Source organism: Babylonia areolata, chromosome 26 (assembly GCF_041734735.1).
Source record: "Babylonia areolata isolate BAREFJ2019XMU chromosome 26, ASM4173473v1, whole genome shotgun sequence".
Lineage (NCBI taxonomy): Eukaryota > Metazoa > Mollusca > Gastropoda > Neogastropoda > Buccinidae > Babylonia > Babylonia areolata.
The window spans coordinates 26560531-26565530 of record NC_134901.1 but is presented as its reverse complement, the minus strand read 5'-3'; the positions used below and the strand labels follow the sequence as shown (position 1 = coordinate 26565530).

The following is a 5000-nucleotide window of genomic DNA, read 5'->3' as shown; positions in this document are numbered from 1 at the left end:
GAGAGGGCGATCACACGTGTGTGTGTGTGTGTGTGTGTGTGTGTGTGTGTGTGTGTGTGTGTGTGTGTGTGTGTGTGTGTGTGTGTGTGTGTGTGTGTGTGTGAGAGAGAGAGAGAGAGAGAGAGAGAGAGAGAGAGAGAGAAAGAAACAGAGTGTGTGTGTGTGTGTGTGTGTGTGTGTGTGTGTGTGTGTGTGTGTGTGTGTGTGTGTATGCGCGCGTGCGCGCTCTCGCTCTTACAAATGCTCTTGCGCGTGCGTGTAACTTGATCAATTTGACATTTGGAGATACTGTAACTGGTTTAACTTCACCTCGAAACGTTTCGTAAAATGTAATCCTCAAATTAAAATGAATGCCTGCTACAACTGGCCGCCGGACAGCAAAATAACAAAGACAAAAGAAGCAAATGCATCACAAACCAATACCGCTTTCCCCAAAATCAGAACTTTCTGTTCAAATGGAAAGGGAACAGACAGGGACAGTTTCACAAACCAAATGTAACATGGTGATTTACACAATACTTTTTTTTTTCATCCTTCCATGTGACAGACCTAATAATAGAGGAGGAAATGGGGGTAGATACAGAAGAAATGACGAATCTGTTTCTCTCCGTCTTCTTCCAATCCTCAGGCAGAAGCAGAGTAGTTTCTTTATTATACAATATCATTTCTCAGAGCCTCTACCTTTCTATGGCTCTTTTTTTTCGGAATCTCCACATATGAGCTAATCAGTCAAGTTACCAATAGCTCAGCCAAGACGAAAGTTGTAAAAAGAAAATCATTACGAAAAACAAAATCAGCAACAATAACAAAAACAAGGAAACAGAACAAAACAAGGAGAGAGAAAAAAAACAAGACAATTCCATCTATGACCGTGGAAGCAAGAATTCAATCCTGGTGGAATACGGCGCTTGGAAAATCCCCAACCTCTCCCCCAGTGTAAGGAAAGGTATATTTCACCATAAAGTCCCTCAGCCTTTTACGGCCATCGGGGCAGTCAGTTCATATCCACTGTGTTTGCTGTGTATGCTCGGCATAGGAAGACGGGGCCAAATCCTCTCCTTCCGCCATTTTAACCTTCCCTTGTCGAAGTCAGGTACCCATTCTAGCATTCAACCCTGCGTGGAGAAAGGAAAGTCAAAGTGCCCTCTCCAAAGACGCAGCATAATGTCGAAACGGGAGCTTTTAACCATGGTCACTGGTGTACACTTGATCAGAAGTCCATACCTAACCGATTCTGCCACCACTCCTCAAATCGCGGAAAATGCATCACGCGGAGGGGGAAAAAAAAAAGCTTCACAGTAACTGGCTGCTACTCTTGCAGTTACCGACACCTTCGTTTACGACGATTCATGCCTGTGGAGGCACTAGCGGAAACCGCAAACACTAACAGAAAGTTCATACTTCTGACTGGCATTCAGGCAAAACAGACTCTTTCTCTCCATAATGTGCCACCAACGAAGAGTGCTCAAAGTGCCGCCAATGAAGAGTGCTCAAAAACAAAGAGTGCTCAAAATGCCACCAACAAAGAGTACTCAAAGTACCACCAAAAGAGAGTGCTCAAAGTGCCAACAATAAAGAGTGCTCAGTTCCACCAACGAAGAGTGCTCAAAATGCCACAAACAGAGAGCGCTCAAAATGCCACCAACGAAGAGTGCTCAAAGTGCCATCGACAAAGAGTGCTCAACGTGCCACCGACAAAGAGTGCTCAAAGTGCAACCATCTAAGAGTGCTCAAAAGTGCTCAAAGTGCCACCAACGAAGAGTGCTCAAAAACAAAGAGTGCTCCAAGTGCCACCAACAAAGAGTACTCAAAGTGCCACCAACAAAGAGCACTCAAAGTGCCACCAACAAAGAAAGCTCAAAAGTGCTCGAAGTGCCACCAACAAAGAGTGCTCGAAAGTGCTCAAAGTTCCACCAACGAAGAGTGCTTAGAGTGCCATCGACAAAGAGTGCTCAAAAGTGCTCAAAGTGCAACCAACGAAGAGTGCTCAAAAGTGCCACCAACAAAGACCGCTCAAAGTGCCACCAACAAAGAGTGCTCAAAAGTGCTCAACGTGCCACCAACAAAGAGTGCTCAACGTGCCACCAACAAAGAGTGCTCAAAAGTGCTCAAAGTGCGACCAACGAAGAGTGCTCAAAAACAAAGAGTGCTCCAAGTGCCACCAACAAAGAGTACTCAAAGTGCCACCAACAAAGAAAGCTCAAAAGTGACACCAACGAAGAGTGCTCAAAGTGCCACCAACAAAAAGTGCAAAAAGCCACCAAAAGAGTGCTCAAAATGCCACAAACAAAGAGTGCTCAAAGTGCCACCAACAAAGAGTGCTCAAAGTGCCACCAACAAAGCTCAAAAGTGCTCAAAGTGCAACCAACGGAATGTGCTCAACGTGCCACCAACAAAGAGTGCTCAAAAACAAAGAGTGCTCAAAGTGCCACCATCACAAAGAGCTCAAAAGAGCTCAAAGTGACACCGACGAAGAGTGCTCAATGTGCCACCAACAAAAAGTGCAAAAAGCAACCAACAGAGTGCTCAAAGTACTACCAACAAAGAGTGCTCAGTGCCACCAATGGAGACTGCTCAAAACCCTTCACTGTGCGTGATTCTAAACAGATGACGACAACAATGAAAGGACTGAGTACGTCTGAAGAAGAAGAAGAAGAAGAAAAGAAAAAAAAAAGATGATGATGATACGCGTGTATATAAACATTCCCTTAATTAACGCTAGGAAATAACTGCCAATAGGAAAGCCACACACAACAGATGGCACCGATGATAAGTTTTCTTTGCGAAACGGAACACGAACACATGGCAATGATCGGATCTCCTGCGCTAGCCCCGTAAACCATCTGATAACGACTGTTTATGGCCACGCTGCTGTTTGAAGAAATAAATAATTATGGTCCGGTGATTCACCTGATGTTCTCTCAGAACAGACTCTCGCCCACTCTTTCACATTATTATCCCGCACGGAGGTGATCTGTATGAATTCCACCCATGCAAACTAACCACTAGCTTAAACTTTGGATATGCTTACGATGTAAATATTGGTTACATGTCCATGCATTTCTGGGACCCCGGCCCCCAATAGTTTGTACAAGGCCTATGTACAATACACAATGTTCTCTCTCTCTCTCTCTCTCTCTCTCTCTCTCTCTCATCTGTCAATGTGTGTGTGTGTGTGTGTGTGTGTGTGTGTTCTTCATGTCTGTCCTGTATGAAGATTTGTTTTCTCTTCCACCCCTTTCCTTCAAATATGTGTATACTATTGTAATAGATGTAAATTAGCAAAGACATATTGTTTAGCAAAGATAGAGTGTTAGAATAGGCCATGCCTGAAATCTTAATTCTGAATTTCAATAAAAACTAAATAGATTTTTTTAAACGTTTTGAGTATGTTAGAATAGGCAATGCCTAAAATCTTAATCCTGAATAATTCTTCTCCTTTTTTTAGTTTTGAGTTCTGAGTTCTCTCGAACGGTCTCTCCCTCCCTTTCTCTCTTCCCACCCCACCCAGAAAACCCCCCCCCCCCCCCCTCCCAAGTCGCTCCTCACACAGTTCAAACGCATGTGTTGCACCCGTGGCTGATTTATAGCAATGTTTACCGCCAGGCTCCAAATTCCTACCCTACGATGGCTTCGTACACTGGCTGTGTACCCATCCGTAACCCGCTTTGATCCAGAGCCCACAGTAAAATGATCCAAACGATGGCCATTCTCTCAGCCATCCGTGTCGTATATAATGGACCAAGTCATCGAGACGAGGGTCAGTCTGGGTTCATAACACCTGCGGCGCGTTATCATGATCATTACAAGATATGTATGGAAAGCCTGAATGTAACCATACTGCACGGCTCGCTTTACAATGACACCATAATACATAAATAAAAAGACTTATAAAAGATGTATATTTATTTTTGTTTTTTGGGGTGGTTGTGTGTGTTTTTTTAATCGACATAAAATGTTCCTTTCTGATCATTCAAGTAATCTTTTCTTATCGTTATTAATACCATTATAACCTATCTATTGTTGTGGTCATAATTCTTTCAAAAATAATATTATCATAATAAGTTTTCATAATTATCTTATAATTATAACAATATTATCACCATTATTATTATTATCATTATCATTGTTGCTGTTGGTTTTATTACGAGCATAAATATAGAAGCTTCTGAACCATATCACAAAGATGTTCTTCTTTGTATACATAAATAAGTAGGTAAACAAATAAATAAATGATTGAATACACACATACATTTACAGATAAGTAAGTACCATAATATATTGAACAAATGAATAATGTATGAATAAACAAATAAACAAACCCATTTCAATTTTTTCAAAGAGGTGCCACACGTGATGCAGGCCAGTCCACGCACACTGCTTGGGTAAAGACACAAAAAAAACTCGATTAACTCACTCAGTACGGCCAGTCCTCTCTTCTCCTCTACACAGACCCCTCGGATGTCCAGTGGGTGTCTGAATGACCCAACCTTTAGCTTACGTCGTCAGAATTGTCAACTTTCACCTCTTCAGTATAAGAGCCTTCCGCTTGCAATATTTTGATGATGGTAACTGGGGTGAAACGCTGTTAACGTCGTCTCTTTCGCCGTTCGTATGGAGAGAGTTAAAGAAAAACAGAACTGTGTGTGGCTGCCACAAGGGACATATTTAGCAGACGATGACCTGCGTATGAACCTAACGTTGTTTGTCAAAAGCCTTGAAATGAAGTTCATGACACGTCTGGGCGTTGAACCCTGGACTATTTGCACACTGCATTCATACCCTTAGACAACCCTGATAATAAATAAGCAGGCAAACAAGGAAACAAATAAAAGGGGAATTTTTTTGTTTGTTTGTTTTAGAAGTAAATATTCAAAATGAGAGATGTGTGACGATGTGGACTGACCGGAAGCAAGCAAGCGCGCGCACACACACACACACACACACACAAACTCACGTCAAACCTTGCAGCAACAGACACCGTTGTTTTCAAATTCTGA

At 42.4% G+C, this 5000-nt stretch overlaps 2 protein-coding genes across 3 annotated transcripts in view; one reads left to right on the top strand and one right to left on the bottom strand.

The window, feature by feature from the left end:
* Positions 1-5000, bottom strand: part of LOC143300768 (RAB11-binding protein RELCH homolog) — a 186568-nt gene that overhangs the window by 104479 nt on the left and 77089 nt on the right. The window lies entirely within an intron of this gene.
* The window catches only part of LOC143300512 (uncharacterized), a 133991-nt gene that overhangs the window by 83984 nt on the left and 45007 nt on the right, over positions 1-5000 (top strand). The gene's annotated exons all lie outside the window — the stretch shown is intronic.